We start from the raw sequence: 20,487 nt of genomic DNA, 5'->3' as shown, positions 1-20,487 counted from the left end.
TCACAAAAATAGGGGGTTCGGCCAAATCCCCCCCCCCTTGCGTACGTGCACGAGTTATTGTTTTTCTTCCTCTTGGTTTGGGATGAGTTTGGTCTGATAGTTAGCCTTATGGACTCTATAAACTTGAAGTTTATGATTTGTGTCCAATTATCGTAAACTTTCGCTTTGCACTTCGGGTCGGCGGATGCTTTATAAGAGTGACTGCCAAATCCCACAATTTTATTCAGTGAGTGCCGCTGACTAGCTGCCTTCCCTCTAGTCTATATTGTTCAAAATTATCTAGCGCAGATATCCCTTGTCTAGCTTTGTGTGAATATCCAAAACAAAGGGGGCATGCACCTTTGTAGCGTAGGCTTATAACTTTAAAAACCGGGTATCAATGCTCATGATGGGCATAGCAAAGATGGCCAATTGTGTGACTGTGTTTAACAATAAACAAAACAACTGTCCTTCTGAATTTTGTGATGGACAATGAGGATTAGATTTCCTAAAATTCCTAAGTGTTTACTGGTTTAACTGTTGAGCGAGGACATTCATCCACGTGGCTCGGATTGTAACGTCAGAGAAGTAGTAAAAGTTTCGGGTGTTTAGCGTGTTTGTTTAATTAATAAAACATCAGTGACTTGTGTAACGTTAGTGCTGTTAGTGTTACGTAATCATTAATGGAAAAAATATATGGATTTTTTTTTTATAGAAATTATTACTTTACATTGTTTTTTTACTCCACCTAGTAAGAAAGAGGTAACTGTTTGTTTGACAATTTCTAGTATTTAAACTTATATGTGAAATGAAACAAACTTTTAATATATTCGGGTTACTCGGTAACGGGTAAGCACATTAATTTTATAAAGTAATAAACTGTACCAAGCAGAATTCCAATGTCATACCTTATTTAATAAATAATTAAAAGTACCGTAAGTGTGGTTCGACTTTAAAAGTTCTTAAGCCATAACTCGTTCCGACTTTATCATTTTATGCACTAGTACAACTCTAGACTAGAGAAGTTACCAACTCAATAACTGTTAATTACTACTATTTCTAGTTTATGTAGACCTGTGTGAAAATATCTATAACTATAAAAATCCAATTGGAAAGTAAGTCGGAGATTCAATAGGAACTTTGAATTAGGACTCATTTCTTTCTTTAATATTCCATTTCCAGTTAAACTTTTAACTAAAGGCTAATTGGATCCAACAGCAATCCTGTCAGATTACTGCAAGAATCAACTTGAAGGCTAATTCGATTCAATGATAATCCTGTCAGATTTATGCAAGAATACAGTTAAAGGCTAAAAAATTATACAACACTTCCATTAGATTCCTGTAAAAATCCAGTTAAAGGCTAATTGGATCCCAAAGCAGTCCCAGTAGGTTCTTATAATAATAATAATCCAGTTGAAGAATGAATGAATTCATTAGTAATCCCATTAGATTCCTGCAAGGATCAAATTGAAGGTCAAAGAAAACGTGCCATATTTCAGTGAGAACTTTTGAATTGAAGCTAGTTAGTTAAGAAAAATTAAAAGTAAAGCTAATAATAATACTGAATGAATGCCACTCAGTAGATAAAAATGTCACAAGTAATATAAAAGTGTAAAGTTAACTAGATAACAAAAATACAAGAAATTATGCTAAACCAAAACTGTAATGCATTACAAGTGAGATAATTTTAATACTAAACAAGAGCTATGGAGCACTGCATTTAAAATTCTCTCATGACGTTTTTTAGGTTTGAAAGATTTTTATATACTATTTCAGTTGTCACTATATGAATGTGTTAAAATCAATTGAAAAATGTATTCCAGTTGGCTTACATTACATTATCACAAGGAAATACATGACCATATTAGGAAAAAATGACTTTATATAGTGGGAACATTGTATTAAGTAAATTACCTTGTATTTGACTACCAAATACCTAGAATTGTTGAAGTTAACTTTTCTGTTTGAAAAAATCATCCCCTTTTCTTTTAGCATATTTATATCATTTTATTTAGATTATAACTAAGGATTTACATTTGAACAAAATCCAACAACAGCCTTTTATAACATTTGAAGTAACTTATAAACCAAGTAGGCTCAGCTTATAAAGTACTTTTGATATTATAACTGAGGAAGTAATGTTTAAGAACCATGTGAGTTTTGAAAACATTTAGTTACACATCATAATTCCGGTTACAAATATATATGAAAATATTAAATATTATGTATTTTAAAATTTTTTAAAAATATCATGTATTTTTCATTTGGGATTTATTTCTCTTAATAAAAGCTCTTATCATTCAAGTATTTAGCAAACCTTCCCATAAATTCACTTCATCCACCACATCTGAAGATAACCTTTATAAAGGCCAACTAACCTATTAGAAAAATAAAAATGTCTAGCTAAGCTGAAGATGACTCCTACTCTACCAAAATTCGTGTCATACAGTGCTTTCCTCCTATAGCTGGCATGGGGTTCATACAGACTGATGGTAGAAAAGGTGACCATGGATGCTTATCACAAATTTCCTTCTCCCATTGTTGGTTATGACCCCTTGAGTCTGATGGTAGAGGAGGTGAGCACACAAGATACTATCTGAATGAGACCCAACCTCACTACACATATTGGCTGTTTGGCAGCTTGTGTGCGAGTTCTTAGATGGCCATGTACCTATCCTGCCCATCCTTGTGACACAGATTTGGCTTTTCTGCCTCTTCTATTCTCTATTTGTGAAGAGTATACCCTGGATGAGATGAGATTTGGTCTCCCATGGATGTGCCCCTATGGAGCTCCTTCTACAGGGTATCACACCCCATGGGCTTCCTTTAGATGCTTTTTGAAGGAGCTCATTTATATAATTTTCACACCAGTCCCTCCATCATTTCAATGTAGAATTCTAGCTATTCTGTGTGTGAGGAGGTGAGTATATGTTTCAGAAGTTAACACTTTCCTTACCTGAAAATTTATATTTGATAGATACTAACCTCTGCACATTTCTTGTTAGACTTATCAAAGAATGAGGATTCATGAGCTTGAATGTAGAGGGATTCATTGTGCATGGAGGTGTGTCGGACTTCTGTTGCTGGAGGGTTGTGCTACATGATTACATCATTCTACAATGGCACAAATTCACATAGATTCATGTGAGATTAGGTAGGAGTTTTCACAAAGCTGGTGGCTGGCAAATATTTGTAACAGAGGAAAGAAGCTATTCTGTGTGAAGAGGTATCTATCAGAAATACATATTCAGGTAAGGAAAGATTTTACTTTCATTTACTTGGATAATTGAATGATGAAAAACAGTAATAATCAGAAACCCTAATTTTCATTAGTTGATTATTTTTGTGACAATCAATTTAATCATAATTTTGATTAATCAAATAGGTTATGTGACACTAATTGATACAATTACTGCTCATAGGTAATTAATTATATTGATTAAATCACCCAGTTGTAGTGTGAACACCTTATGGATTGTAGGCACAGAAAGTATATTCATATTTTTGTATAATGTATACACTTAACTCCAGATATAAAGTAGTTTGAGTTACAGTTTCTGAGCAATAAAATAATATTTTGATATTATTCTGTGGATGAAGTCAGATTTTTTCAACACTGATATGCCTTGATTAGTTAAACAGAACTATTAGTAACTTCTTATTTTCATTATAGCCTGTCAGTCTGGCCTTTAACTGAAAATGTTTTATTTTGTTCCATGGGTATAGTGAATTTTTGTTGTTGAACAGTGAGGAAAACTATTAGCCAGATTGCCCAGGACAACCAAAAATATCTTTCAGACTTTTCTCTTTTCTAGCAATCCTATTTTTGAATGTAACTATCACTCCTGTACAGCAAAAGAAAATTTTGGGCTGAAACTAGACTGTTGTTTTCATCCCAAGTTCTTCTCACATATTATTCCAATAAAACACAATACATCACCACATTAAGAGGGATTAGTATTTTTCATCTGTGGTGTTTGAGTGATTTTTGAGCTAGTGTAGATAAGCATAATAGATCCACCTTTCACCATCAACTTGCATATGCTATTTCTCTGTTTCCCCAGCAAGATCACTGTTACTTAATTAACATTTTTGAGCTTCTGTTTGGTATGAGGGAAGAAGAAGAAGCTAACCTTTTCTTTCAAAATATTGACAATCTAGTAGCAGGGAAGTTGGAAATACACAACCTCTCCCATAGCATGAGGAGGCAGATCATAAAATAAATGAATATGAAAAAACAAGGAAGCACTGCATTCTTTCATACCTTCATGAATGAAATCATCTTTTGTGCTCATGTGGGACAGTTAAAAGAATCAAGTGTTCTGCCAGAGTTGTTTTAAATTCAGCAGACAGTGGAAGTCTTTTCACCAAGGATACAAGTACATTCCATATAGATCCCATAAAAGCCCATGACACTTCTATACATCACAATAAATATTTAAATGCTCAAGCAACCACAGAAAATCCAGTGCAGAGTTAATATTTGGAAAAGACATGCTAGGCCTCAATTAAGACAGCTGTATTTTCCTAAGATGATAATGACTTGTGGAATGAGTTGCTGTTGGCATTAGTGGATGACAACATTTTATAAGAGTTTAATAAAGAAGGGGGTGAGGTCAATTTCCTGAAGAATAAAGGAGTCTTTACATTTTTATTTTTCTCAGGGGTGGGTGTGCAAGAACAGCCTTCAAGGACCAAATGATCTGTTCTCTGTAAGCTATATTATCCTCTCTTAAACAAGATGAGCAAAACTGAACACTATTCCAAAAAAGGTCTATCCAACACTTTATTGAGTGAACTGATGACCTCCTTTGATTTGTACTCAATACTTCTATTTATACAACCTAAAAGCCTACTTGACTTATTATTAGCTATTGTTTTTACATTGTCTGAAAAGCATTAGATATTTTATAATAGCTGTGACTTGATGTATTTTTCATTATCAGGTTTACCTAGAATCTTTTCGAGCAAGGCTATAAGGATACTCCTATACAAAATTATCATTTGAGAATAGGTTAAGATCTCTTGAAAGATTTTTACTACAGAAGAAAAAGACTTTGGAGGATCATTATTATTAAGCTTATAACATTGCTATGTGTTTAGAATCCATAAATTCAGGAGACTGCATGCAGTAAGAATAAGGAAATGAAGTTCAACTCCTTCACTGTGGCAGCAGTGTTTATTCCCTGCGCATAACATTCTGTTGGAATGTTGCAGTTTTTGCTAACTAGTTTCAAAGCCATTAAAAGAGATTATGATTTCACTGTATATTCCCTTGTTTTTTTTATACTAAGCAACACTCAAAGAATGCTTTCCTGACATTTTTAGGCCTACTGCTCTTAGTTACATAACTTATCTTGACATACTTATATGCCGTGCATACTTTACAAGTATGTGTTATTAATAACTTATTTGGAAAAAAAATCTTGGGGTTTCTCTGATATTCACTGCTTTGATGTTTCTGGGATGAAAAGGAGGAAAACCTATTGTACAAGTGAAAGCATATTTCAAGTTTTTCATGGCTAAACAATGATATACAGCTACAGGTGAAGCCCCAGGATTTATCCCCAAGCTGTTGTGAAGCATGTTATTCTGCTGAAAATATGTGGTTGTCACATGACTTTACTGTGTGGTCTGCAGGACATGTAAGTGCTAGTCATCTTTGGGATTTACCTAGTATGCAGTATTTATGTAGCCTGTGTAGGATCAAAGTGAAAGAAGGTTAATATATATATTGTAGATTCTACAACATAACACATACATAAATGGATATCATGTTGTAGCCCTATGGCACAGTGCAACAGAAGGGTTAAAATATGGAACCCAGACATGACTCCATTTATTGTAAGAGAATTCTCCTTTTCTAATAAGGTATTTGGCTTGTTTGTCTTCAGATATAGTAGAAGCTGCAATATTGGAGGAGTTTAAAAAGAGATTGGGTAATAATTTTAGAGATCAGAGTTGTACAAAGGAAAATGGGTTTCTGTATATAGCTTGAAGTAGGGTAGTAGTAGAAATAGTATAGACTGGTCAAATGGATCATTATTATTCCTTGGAAATGAAAGGACTCAATTTTTCTCCATTCTCAGAGGGTCTATCTTGTGACTTATCTGAATGTATATCACATTGGCTGCTAGAACCATGAAACCTAATCACAATACTTATTTGTAAATAGGTTACTAAAATGTGATCAATTAACTTGGCCAACTAGACATTGCAAAAGGAAAGAAGATACCTGCCCACTACATGGGAAAAGATTACCTTGATTTGGTTCTCTTCATTAGGCAGATGTGGCTACGTTTAGAATTTAGACACAAGCTGACTACAGCAGTTGGCAAAGGATCATGAAATTTGTTTAAACATGTTAAGGAAATGGTCACAAAAATTCAACACTGGGCTTGCACAATTAAACAAATGTTACATATTCTATTAATAATTTATATCATTGTGCCACCATCTGTTTGTCAGATATCATCATAACATACTTAACCTGATTAATGAAATGTAACTAAATGTTCTGCATTTATTGATCTCTGTTTATCAAACACTGGTGCATCAAACAATGACTTGTTATAGGTTATGGAACTGCTGGGAGAATCATTTCATGACTTCCAACAATATAGCAGAAAGAACTAACTCAATATAAATCTTATGTCATTTTAAAATTCAGAAGAGTTTGAGCATATTGAATATCAGTTGAATTTTTAAGCTGAAAGTATTCACAGTAGATGTCTCTGTAATGTAATGAACAGTCAGGTGGAGCCAATTGACACTAGGAGTTTCATTGTTAATGTTAGCTTATAGTGATCATTGTTTTTAGAGTTACATAAAATATAAGGAGTAAACCTAGTTAAAACAAATGAAAAATAGTTAATAATAACAAACTTAACAAAATAACTAACCCTCCAAAACATATAATGAGTATGTATTCCAGAACCTGTAATTATAAGAAAAGTTAATTTTAAATCTTTGGCAAAATTCAGGACTTATCTATGATAATAAATCTCGTAAAAACATGAGTTCAAGTAAGTATACCTGAGTACTTAAATGTTTAAAGATTTTCACTACAAATTGAAGTAGAGCTTATTATATTAGTCAGTCACAAAATATATTTGGTTTAAAATTGCTTCCTATGTACTGTATATTAAAATGTAAGTTTCCTATGTAGATTAAACATTCTTTCTAAGTTGTGTAATGTTTGATATTGACAAAAATGTCTATTTTTCATATTTATACCATCAGTCAGATAATTGAATAGCACTGCTTTCACACTTGTTAAATACTTCAATCTGTGGCACCACATTAAGGATATAAACCTAAAAACTATCCTACCTGATTTACAATATCCATGTGTTTAAATACTTTGTCTGTCAAACTTTTTTTACAAGACAATATTAAAGAAATTGTTGAAAATGAGGTACATCATTAAAGAAATAAATTCACAAATGAAATTAAATACACTTCATACATAATTGCATTAATTCTTACCTAAGTTGTAGACCCTCTGGTGTTGCACTGGGACTACTATTACAAATAGTTTTCTTTCTTTACATGAAAAATATACTTATCACACATTTTCACTGTACAGTTCTTATCTAGAATGAGCAAATTGTTCTTTCAATTCTCCTATTGGAGTTCATTGCATTCAGCTACCACAAATGATAGACCCCATTTAGCCAAATAAGGAATGTTATACAACAGTCTACTTGTATTGTTTTCTTTATGGGTTTCAGGTTTATCGAAACAAAGTGTCAGCAAAATGCTCCTCCCACATACCATATAAAGTGCAAAACATTGAGTTCAAGCCACACAATTTGCCACTTGTGAAGATCTTGATAATGATGTCACAGTTTACATCATGTCATAGTTTCTCATTGATCTTCAGGTCAAGAGTTCTGAATTTATACTCATAAATCAAGTATCAAATAAACATCAACATTTATTCTACAACTAGTAGATGTTATATGTATTTCATCAACAACACTAAAAGTGCCATTAAAACTGATTACCTTTACAGTATGAGCAATACATGCTAACAATACAACAATCACACATAAAGCTGTACTATTCTGATGCTCAAACTGGTAAACCCTACGTTGCCTTATCAATAGGTTTTATCTTTTTTGAATTATTTCAATAAGCTTCAACTTCTATTTTATTGTATTTTGTGTTCTTATAGGATTGGCATTTTTGTTTTATTTATAATACAATTCCTTTATTTAACTTACATCTTTATAATGATCATTTAACTACCATATACTGAGTAATATCAATAATATAAAAGTAGTGGAAATAACCAAAGCCTTTAATACTGATAAGGCACTGTATTTGGGTTTCAGTAGTTGGAAATGCATCTTCGTGGCAACACATGGATGTATAATTGATAACTTCAGTACAAGTCAACAGATGGCAGCAGTTATTAGAGTAGAGAAGTGATCCAGATAAGTCATAACAGTTTGGTTTGACTACTGTTGATAAACACATTATTTTCCTTAATAAGCCTCTCTGATGAACAAGTACCATTTTCTCTGTAACTACCTTTAAAAAATGCATAATCCATCCTAGTAATAATCAGGAAAAGTTAAGGGATTTTGCATTGAGACCTTGGTTCATGAAACAAATAATTATGTTCCTTTATTTTAAAACCAATGCACTATTAAAGGATGACAAAAATGTATCTTTGTAGATTATGATTAGTAATATTGAATAAACTAACGTATAACGAGTTTTAATTATACCTTTGTAACAGGAATACAACTGTAAGTATGATAAATATGTTGACACACTAATACCTTTGTAACAGGAATACAACTGTAAGTATGATAAATATGTTGACACACTAATATAAGACATTGCTTATGTTATCATCCACAAATGTCAGGGTAAACTACTGTTATAGGTATGTCTTCTATAACTAAGTTGACATTGGGATAATAGTTTAAATGTTTATACATAATTAAAGTAAACACTGCTTAAAGAAACTTAAAAATATAGAAAACTTTGTGAAAATAAGTAGTAACACTGACAAAAGCACAATAACAGGTCCATGCTGTTACCTGAAGAGCAGGTAATCTGTTTTAAGAGTGTATCATGGTTTACAGAATTGGAGTAAAACTGTGAACACACACACACATGAGCATTTAAAGCTGTATAATCAAAAGAGTAGCATGCATGTATGGGAAGCTTTTTAAACATCATTAACTTATGCAAATATAAAATTAGGAGGAGGAAAGTATGGATGATGTCACCATATGTGCATGGGAAGTTTTTATACCTTCTTTAAACTATGGAAAAATGAAATTAGGAGTAGGGACGCATGAACAATGACATGCACAAGTGGGTGTAGATAGTATTATGCATTGCAAAGAGAAAGGTATTTGGGGGATAGATCTGTCATCTATCAGAGTCCCATCTCAGACAGTAGTGTTTATGTGTTAAGGATTTGTGTGGAAGTTTTTCATTTGTTTATAGACACTTCGAGTAACAATATCGTCACCCTGTTGAGTTTCAATACTTGCCTTTGATACCCAAATTTTGAAAAAGTTACTAGATCTGGTGTCTGTTACTAGATAAGCCAATTGGTTTGTTATTTTTGATCACACCATTAAGCTCAAAGTGTCATTTGTTATAGAGGTGTTTGGTGGGTATCACATGTTGTAGAATAGGTTTAGCCCACCTAGGTTTAACCTCACAGTCATTGAGATACGTTGCATGGCCATCATATTTCTTCAGGACTCTTTAAGTACCTTACTTCTTACGTGAGTAGTCTTGGTAGGTCACATAACTGTTTTAATTACTTTAAATACACAGCACTAGCTTTACCTTTTATGAACTTTGTACATATAAGTACAAAATACTACAACCAAAAATAATGTTTCATACTCAGAGCAGGAGTTTTTCCCCCTAGTGTTTATAAAAAAAAGGACATTTACTGTGGTAATGTCAGTAGGTGCATTTGTCTTTGTATGGACAGCTCTTGCCTTCATATTTTCTTTGTCTTCTCCCTCCTCTCTCTCTCTCTCTTTCTTATTTACATAAGATTTTATTCTAAAAGTGCTTTTCATATTTGATTATATCCTACGTAATGTTGTATAACATAGGACACTGACTATTACACTTTTGTTTTTATCATTTCCGTGAATTGTGTTGTCATATACTGCTAAATAATCTTCTGAAATAATAATTTGTTGAAAGTACATTTTAAAGTTTCTTTAACATGGAATAGTGTATTAGTGTATATAAGTGTTAAAGTTATTTCAGTTTTTGATACAATATTCTATTATAATTTAATGCTTAAAAATAGCTAGGGACCTGTTGATCCCATTCCTGAATTAAATTATATAATAGTAAAAAAAGGTCAAAATCAGCCCTTATCATTCAGATATTTACCAAGCCTTTTCTTAAACTCCCTTAAATTTATTGCTTCCACTGCATTTGAAATAACCCATTCCAAGGCCAACTACCCTGTTAGAAAAATAAAATTTTCTTAGCTAAAGATGACTCCAATCTTGCCAAAATTTATATTTCTGCCTTCTAGTCCTACCATTCAGTACAAACAAAGATGATGCATCGATGCTATCAATTCCCCTAACAATCTTAAACACCTCAATCAGATGCCCTCTAGCTTTTTTTTAAAGATAAAACAGTAAAGAGATGTTAACCTTTTCTTGTATGACAACTTTTCCATCCTCGGTATCATCCTATTAGCCTCCCCTCTGAACCCCTTTCCAACAATTCAATATCTTTTCTAAGGTAAGGCACCTAAGATTATCTTACTGCTTTTCTCAACTTATTCTGCCCTCTATACGCATAAATCTTTGCTCAACACTAGCTTTGATATTTCCACCTACCCTCACGTGTATTCACATGAGATGTCTGCATGCTATCACGCAAATGATCATGCAGCAAATCTCCACCAGTTGGAGTGCAACACAACTCCTATTGTCACCACTGCCCTCTCTTTCGTGCAGCCTGTAATCACTTCTCGATTGGCAGTTGTACTGTTAACTAGGACATATTTTTGCACATGCTTACCTACTGATTGTTTTCATTGAATAGTTCCATCAATTTTCTTGCTCACATTTTGAATATTATTCAAGGCCTTGTATATTTTTTCCAGGTTTTTCAAACCATATTTTTTTTAGTTTTCACTGTTTTTGAATTGCTTGTTAATCTTTGATTCTCCTTTTTGCCAGTCAAATCCACTCATCATGATCTTGCACTTCGCAACTACCACTGCTGCTGTGATTCTTACAGCTGATCTTCATGCCACTACAGTGACATCAGGGGAAGATTTATTGTCTCAGAAAGTAATAGTTCTGGTTTGAAGGTAGTTGCCCACCTTTTTACAGTCATATGTAGTTCCCGTTTGTTTATTCCTTGGAATCCTTCTAAGTCCCGTTACCTTTCTCCTATTCTCATTCTGGGTTGGAGTTCCCAGATACCTCATCTGGCTTATTCTTCCCTTTCACTGGATATTTGTCATCTTTTCCATGTGTCTTCATATGAAATCCATCACTGTACCATGTCCCAGGCTTCTTATTTCTGTTATACATTGGAGGATGCCAGTTGTGCCAGTTTGTGGACCACTCCCTATACCTACACTGATCTTTATCTTCACCACCCAGCCGTTTCCTGCTGTACAGGTTTTCCTCTTCCTTCCGTCCCCATTTTGCACTCCATGATTCCTCTATGTGTGGGTAAGTGCTCCTTTTTTTTTCTACTTTTTCTTTGCACAGTGAGACAACTTTTTCCCACACTTAAAAAGATAATTTTTTTTTCAAGCTTTACAGTAGTACCTTTTCAAATGCTTTCTGAATATCCTGATATACAAAATCCACACCCTTAACCTCATCTAATAAGCAGTAATCTCTTCAAAGTATGTCAAAAGATTATTAAGGCAAGATTTCCATGTTGAAACCATGTTGACTATCCAACAGAATTGTAAATTTTGTCAAGTACTTTACAAAAATCTTTTATCAAACTTTCAAAAACTTTTCCCACCACTGATGTAAGATTAATATGCCTATAATTATAATGACAATTTATTTCACCTCCTTTGAAAAAAGGATTTAATTAGTCAATTTCCAATTACTAATACCAAACTTTTACTTTGCTCTTAAGATGTATTGAGAAATTTTAGACAGATTCCAATGCATTTTGTAAGTTTTTAAAACATAATCTTAAATTCTTAATTAAATATAATCTTATTTGCATTTATTCTTCTGCTTACATGGACAGTTATTCCAGTGAAAGGTAACTTATGTTATTCAGTATATTACACATAATTTATTGTGACTAGAGTTACCACCAGTTACAGAAATGTTTTTTTATTCATATCTGAAATGCAGCATTTCATTTCTGGTAACAACAAAACATGAGTTGTTCCATATTTTACCTATTTTGTTTTTTAAAATTTAGTTTCTGACATGATGACAATTCTGAAAATTATCAAACACCAACAAAATATTTCTTTTTTTAGAGCTATTTGGGTAACTATTCTAATTCTGAGATGGATGTATACTATTATATAATAAGTTTTTAAATGAAGTGGTGATCTTATGTCTCTACAATAATTGTTCAAGGGGTCCATACTTTCATGGAAAAGAATACTACAAGTTCAAATTTTTTATAAAGTAGTGAAACAATTTTGTGTACATAGTTTTCAGGTAAAAGAAATCAAGACTGTCCAAACACCAGAACTGTCATTTTTGTTGTTGTGTTCCTCCTTTTTTTTAGTATTTGCTTTATTATAACTTTTCCTTACAAAGTAATTTTTGTCAATTTTAAGGGTTTTGTTTTTGTCAAGTCAGTACAATGTACTCTGTATGTTTAGTATGAATTGCCTTAAACACTGACAAGTCTTTTTTTTTGTTGTTGTTTATTTGTTTGATATGCTGATGTTTTATGTGATTTTTTTAAGCATGGAAAGAATTGTTTTTTGACTTCAAGAAGCGTGTTGCACACTGATGAAAACAAGGTTAAGTTGCATCAACCAGTAAATATAGAACTGTATTTATTAAATGCTAAAAACAGAAATCTTTTTTTCTTCTTATTTATTTTAAAATCAAACTAAAAATATATTATAAAGTTCAACATTTGTAACAAATATTAATCTTTATTTCCATGGCAGAGCATTATAAGAATTACTTCATTGGTTTGTTATTGGTGTGTTGTGAGTATATTACATAATAAACTAAAGGTGTTTTTATTTAATGATATTTGCAACATATGTACTTGTGCAGCAAAATGTGTTTTGAAGAGTCTTGGAACATTAGATGATGTGTGTTCCAGTAGAAACTGAGAGATATGGAAATACTGAACATCCAGCAGTAAAAGACTGATAGAACTACAACTCAAGGTGGAACCAATAGCAATTTTTCAATAGAGTGAACAACAAGAATTCTGGTTGTTTTCTTTCCAAAGTACTTTATAGCGAGTTTTGTGTTAAAAAAAGGAAACATTGTTGTGTTCTATACGTTAATAAAATGATGTTAGTTTAAGATACAATAACAATGTGATGTGTACTTTTTACATGTACATTTTCACTTTGCCTATTTAGCACACCTATAAAATTTGGTACACATAACCCTCAACATATGTGCCTCTTGCAATCAAACTACTTAATAAGTTTCAATATACCTTTCAAAGAACACAATAAATGAAAAACTTTTAAAGCCACACGTAATGTTTGCACACATTTAACAAAATTGGACTTGAATATATGTGTTATTGCCATCTAGCATCCAAGAGATACTAGATCAAATTGTTTCAGTTACTGCATCAGTTGTTCTTTTTTTATGACTAATTGGTAAAAATGTTTTAAAATATGATCAATAATTTTGAAGTAAAAATCATTAAAGATTGGAAACTAAGAGGATAATTTGTTTTTCATTATATCCACTATTTTACTTTATAGGTTGCACATGTGCAAGTAGTTTTGGCTTTAGTGGTCTAACTTGTAATTATTGTTGGTATGATATTAATTATATTTTCAGAGCATAGTGTGGGTTTAAAGTTTCACAACTAAATGTTTTTGCTAGCACGTAAATTTTTGGAGTCCCACAGATTCAAGCACGTAGAAGAATTATTTTACACAAAACATAAAAACATCAGAGTTTTTAACTTCCTCATTTATTACTAAGTGTAATATAATTTTAATGTTTTCTACATTGCTCTTCCATGATGTTTTTCTTGCTTTTCCCATCGTGAGATTCTATGCATTGTTTAGTACAAATCAGAATAATAGAGCAGAACATTTCCACCCACAATACCACATGAAAATATATAGATGTTGAATCACGGAAAAATACTAATATATTAAAACAAGTCAAATGAATATACAAATGTTCTTTACGCAGTGAATTACCACAGATGAATCTAGAGCTTTAAATAATTTTCATTTTTAACAATAGTCCACACAGGATGGTTCAGTTACTTTAGAACCCAATTGACAAAACAAATTATTCTTCTCTACTCTGTTATCACAATACAGTCTGTGATTATTACACTTTAGAAATCACCACTGTATGGTCTTTATGACTAATCTCACAATCACTAACTTACTTACTTTAAAGCTCCCACAATATAAACTAAATAATACTCTCATATTAAACTTAAAATGAACAGTCTATGAGCTGATGAATCAGTTTGACTTAGACTCTAACAAGTTGGAGTGAAAGGTAATGTTCATGTGAACAATACCAATAGCTTTGTCTATCATCCAGTTTGCATACTTCATTTGCATAAACTCTAGAACCTCCAAATCTACAGTATTTCAGTACCCCTGGATATTGTATCTGATATTTACTCTCATCTACCACGAAGTTAAATTAGCAATGTAGGGTAAAATGAATAGTTGAAAACTCAGACGTCAAATACATAATACCATGTTAAATGGCACTTTTTAAAAGGTTGGGGCATGTTTTGTTAGTATTAAAAAAATAAATTAATGTAAAACTATAGAAAAGCACCCCATGTATAATCTTTCATAATTTACTTCATGTATGTTTTGCTGATGTACAATGTATATCTTTTTTACGAATGTCTTCTTCATTCAGCAGTACCGTTAACATTGAAAATAAGCATGTATGACACTAGTGATATTTTTTTGTAATATTTCATATATTGCAAGTTTTAGTGTACAATAACAGCTAGCAGTAAAATTTATGATTGTGTTAATCATCTTCTTATACCTGTTACGATAGTACATGTAATCCACAAACTTGTATGCATATCAAACCTGAAACCTGTAAATGAGCAGCAGAAATGCTTAAGAGTTTAAATAGATTGCAAAGAAATTTTCCACTATCTAAATGAACTCGTATTTCTCTTTAGTGGAAGAATAAAATATTATCAGGAGCACTGCCTAGTTATTGCTATGTATATTTCAAGTTACTATGAATACTGCTTGAACCTGTATAAGATTGTAACAGTCTCCTGTTTTTATCATTGATTCATCAAAAATAAATTATTTTTACAAATAGTTATAAATATTGATATGAAAGAAAAACTGTGAACATCCCTTTGTTTTAGTATTAAGGTTATTACATTAAAATTACTACTATATGAAGTATAACACCTTATGAACTGTATGTACCAATGCATCATATTGCACATTTTAATATCTTCTGACCAGAAACATTTCTACAATCAGAGCTACCCCCCACATTCTGAAGTCCATTATACTAAAAAATAATTTACTATTTTGCTCTAAAAATCCAAAGAGTTACTTCTGTTTCAGCAAATGTTGCTTTATTGTGAATTTAGACAGTTGATTTGGTGTTGAGGTGACATTTCAAGCAGTACATTGAGTTTGAGTTTTCCCATCAGCAATTTTACCTTTTCTTAATATTTTCTGATCCATTTAACTGCATGATAATCAAGTTTATTGTCCTTAAAATCTTGGAGGTTTATTAAATTGTTATTAAAATAATCACTTTCTTAAGTAAAAAGAGAAGTGTATCCAAAGTATGTAAATCTGTTTAGAAATATGCAACTATAGTGTGACTCATAAGGTTTGAGGCAGGAAGAAGTTTGATGGTTTTATTCCCAAACAAATTTGATGATGTATTGGCCTTAAAGTATGATTGGAATGTTGGGCACAAAACAAAAAGCTTGTTTATTTTTTGGATTGTTTGATGCAAGTGAAGCAGTTTGGTTGTTTCTGGCTTCTTGTTTGTAAGTAGTCTTAACACTATTGTTTTTATAATCTTTCTGATGATTCTGGTTAAATTTTTATCCATTTTGAAAGTTCCCTGTTTTTGTTTTGACTCTTCGTGTAGATGACTATCAAATAAAATATGTCTAGCTTTGCCTGTAAAAGATTTCATGATTTAGTTGGTTGTGGGTGGTAAGTTTTTAGTTTGGGTTAGTTTTCTTTGTAGTTTTATGACTGTAGGTTTGTAGCTTTTTTTTTAATCAAGATGCCAAGGAAAGATAATTGGTGTTTGCTTCTCTGGTAGATCTGTATTGATAGATGTTCATTTACATGACTATACAACTGTTTCAGAGATTCATGATAGAACACAAACTTATCATCTACATACTAAATAATTGTTGCACATGAAATCATTATATAAAACATTTATTTTGTACTTCTGTAGATTTCACATCTTTTTTTTTTTTTTTGGATACTATTTCATTGAAAAAATATCTAATAAAACCAACCTTTTTAGAGATGTTTAAATTTTGTTATCTAATTGTATGCTTTTGTAGGAAATTGGTGACAAAACTCCAGTCAAATTCTCTGGTTAGGTAAGTAGTGTGTTTTTATTTAATTTATTTTGTATCATATTTTAGTTTTGGGTGTTGAGGTGCAATATTTTTAATCCAAAAAGCTTTTACATATATTCAAATTTTGTGTAATGGTAAGTTGTAAAGATTGTATGAATTAACAACTTTTTATAATATTCTTTTGTACTGACTTGTATTTAATTAATTTTTCTTTAATAGTTTCATTAATATTATTGTTTATAATGTTAAGATAATTTTACATTATTAGTTTACTATATGAATTTTTAAATTAACCTAAATCTCTTAAGTTGGTAAAAATACTAGAGTGTCATGTAAACAGTTTAAATGACACAAGTGGTGATTTGTTGCATTATTTTCAGTGGATTTCTTCTTCAGTAGTTGACAGTAAAATAAACACTGAAAAGAAGTAGTTTGAAACTTAGAAACCAATAATAATAAAAAAGGGCACAGCTAATCCACCCCCTGAGAACTCCTGTTGACAATGTTCCATGTCATGACAACGTGCAATTCACAAACACTCATGTCTTGCATACACCAAACAAAATGGGGAGCCTTAAAATTCAGAAATTTAGTATGGTCAATATGGAATCAAGCTTTGCATGGCTTACTTTTTATATTAAGGGCACCTTACTATAGAGGGCATTTGGACACAATCGGAAGGGTGCCCATAATGTCGAGATTCTACTGTATTTTTGACAAACTAAAATGAAAATTTACATAATAGACTGCTTCTGTAGTAGAAATTTCAGAATGAAATTTAAGTTACTTTTTCATCCCTTTAGTGCTTAATCAAACATTCAGCTACAGTTCTACCATATTCCTAAGTAGTTATGATGCAAAACAATAGAAATATTTTAGTTGTATTTTGTTAAAAATTAGATACCAGTGTATTATTTATTCAAGCAAATATAATTTGTTATACAGAATATTTGCTGAGAGTTTTTGTTTAGTCCTGTTGATAGTAAGCTGTTTGTTCTTGTTTTGTTTCATAACCATTGGTACATGTAAACTTTTGTTAAATTTTCCCATTATTAGCAACTAACCAAAATATTGTAGTCCATCAACATTAGTGTTTGTTCCAGTTCTGAGTGTCAGTGACTATTACTCTTTATTCCTCACTACCGGCACCAGCAATGAAAGTTCAAGCTTCTCATATTCAATTCGTTTTCTAATGTGGTCAAGCCAAGTGTGTCTCTGCCTGCTTCTTGTCCTCCTTTCAATTTTACCCATAAGAATTTCTGCTAATCTTAATTTTCCCTCAGATCTAATTAACCTAAAGGAGTGCATCTTTTGTTTCTACATACATCCAGTAGTTGCATTTTGTCTTTGCACATTCCAATACTTCCTCATTAATTTTTTTTCTGTGTAGTTGATTTAAGTGAAGATTTATATTTATTTTAATTTGAATCTTACTTATAAAGACAGTATTGAAGCTTTGCACATCAGTTGCTCCTGTAGATATATTGATGATATTCTCATACCTCATTATCAAGATTTTCTTGACACAGCCAAACAAATTTATTCACCAGAACTCACTTAGGAAAAAAGCTCTTTTACTAAAAACAAAGAACACAAACTGGATTTGGAGATCAGCATCATTAATCAAACATTTCAGTTCAAAGATTTTAATAAAACAGACACTTTCACCTTTGGAGTTATAAATTTTCCATTTCGAAATATAAATATTACAAATAAATTATGCTACAATGTTTACAACTCACAACTTATTAAATACAATAGAATTTGTTCTACATTATGAGATTTCACAGACAGAGCTCATAAAGTCACTCATTTTCAATAAACAAGGCTTTTCCTATTACATTTTGAACACAAAATTTGTTCACTTTTGTAGGAAATTCAACAATATTCTTGCTAATAATTATGTGTTTAAATGTTTTATATGTTATAGTTATTATGATATTTTCAAAACTTTCATGTCTGCACTTTTTTTTAAATTGTGTAAGGTAATATGGTACCATTTTATTATATTGACCATCATTAGTTTTACATCCCATTTGTTTTGAACTTTTACTATTTATAGTTAATAGTAGCTATAAAATGTATAATGTGTTAAATAGATTTATGGTTCTTGAGGTGAGAAATGTTAATTAATCAAGAGAAGTTATTTTATGGCATCATTACTTTAAAAGTTGGTTTCTTTTTTAGCTCTTTTTTTTTTCACTGGGATAGTTCTATTTGTTAATGTATGATGAAAACTGTTACCGACCAATATAAATTCCTGCTTTCCTTTTACTATCTAGAGTAGCCAACATAAAAGATAATTTGTTTGTTCCAAACTCAACATGTCAATTCCTTGTTATATTTGTTTAGGAGCTTGCATTCATTCATTCCAAAAATAGTTTTGTTTTTGGTAAAAAAGAGAAGAAATTATTTTATTTTAACAATACATAGAAAAATGACTAAAACTACTGATACTAAATCAAGCTCACTTAGCTTTTCATGAGGTTTATAACAAATCATGCAATTTTTGTAAGGTTTAGTGGCATTTCCCATAGAAATATGAACTTACATGCTGAAGTTTGTAGCTCCTCCTGCAGCACATGACTGTCCAGTTCAGTGAAAGTGTGCACTCTTAATATTACATAGTTGATTACACAGCTGGTTTCATTCCAAGAGTCTGACAGTATAGTTGAGGCAAGCATGCTCTAACATTATAAACACTATGGCAATGAATTCTGTGCCCTTATCTCTAAGCTGGTGTCAGCCCAACAGTCTGATGGTAGAGTGGAGGTGAGCATGCATTAATAATTCCTATGCCCTCCTTCTGCAACTGGTGCTGGTCCAATAATGTCTGACAGTAGAGTTGAGATATGCACATTACCCAACCATGCTACACATTTTGGCTCTCCAACCTCTTGTGTGCAGGTACTTGAGTAGCCATGTTCTTCTTCCACCCATACTTGTGGTGCATGGGGCTTGTTTGCCTCTTTCTCCCTTCTAAGTTGGGCAAAGAATGTGCCCCAGAAGAAATGGGATGCAGTCCCCCACAGGTATATCTCTATGGAATCCCTGCCATTGGGTGTCACACTCAATGGAATTTCCTTCAAGCACCTTCTGAAGGGAGCTCATCTAGGTAAATTTTACACTGGTCACTCCACATTATTAACATGGGATTCTAGCTTTCTATGTGAAGAGATGTGTATCGTCTTGGGATTTAAGTTAACCTTTTCTTTACCTGAAAATGTATTTCTGATAGATACTCACCTCCTCCCACACTCCCTCCCCTCCTCCCCAAACTCCACGAGTGCAAAAGCATAGAGGCAATTAGTGTGCATGGAGAAGTTTTGCTGCATAATAGCATCATTATGCAGTAGCACAATTCACAAGAAAACTCATGAGATTAGGTGAAAGTTGTCTAAAGGCTAGTGGCATGCAATTCTCTAAGGCAGATGCATGGGGAAGATAGATTTGTGTGTGAAAAAATGAGTATCTATCAGAAATACATTTTCAGGTAAAGAATATGTTAATTTTTGACACACTACTTAAAGTCCTGGACTTGATAGTTTTCCTTAAGTAGCCTAGAAACTTGGTTACCTCAAGTTTGTGTGTGTGTTTTTTATATCAAAACCACATTAGGCTATCTGCTGCATCCACCAAGGGAAATTTATTTATTTTCAATGAAATTTAGTTGCTTGACTGACTATAGACCCCCTCAGTTCAAGCTGCTCATTAAGCAAGTATCCTAACACATGTGACGACCCTCCACCATTAGGAGCACAACATTAGGAGC

General features: G+C 32.1%; 1 long non-coding RNA gene across 1 annotated transcript; it reads left to right on the top strand.

Annotated features, from left to right (window-relative positions):
- The first annotated feature begins 763 nt into the window (after window positions 1-763).
- LOC111087580 lies at window positions 764-13,556 on the top strand. Its single transcript, XR_002612261.1, has 3 exons — window positions 764-828; window positions 2,987-3,232; window positions 11,177-13,556. It is a non-coding gene; the product is annotated as an uncharacterized LOC111087580 (long non-coding RNA).
- The last annotated feature ends 6,931 nt before the right edge of the window (window positions 13,557-20,487 follow it).

The sequence above is a fragment of the Limulus polyphemus genome, unplaced genomic scaffold (genome assembly GCF_000517525.1).
Source record: "Limulus polyphemus unplaced genomic scaffold, Limulus_polyphemus-2.1.2 Scaffold2333, whole genome shotgun sequence".
NCBI lineage: Eukaryota > Metazoa > Arthropoda > Merostomata > Xiphosura > Limulidae > Limulus > Limulus polyphemus.
The sequence above is the reverse complement of the archived record's forward strand: the minus strand, read 5'-3'. Positions and strand labels throughout refer to the sequence as shown.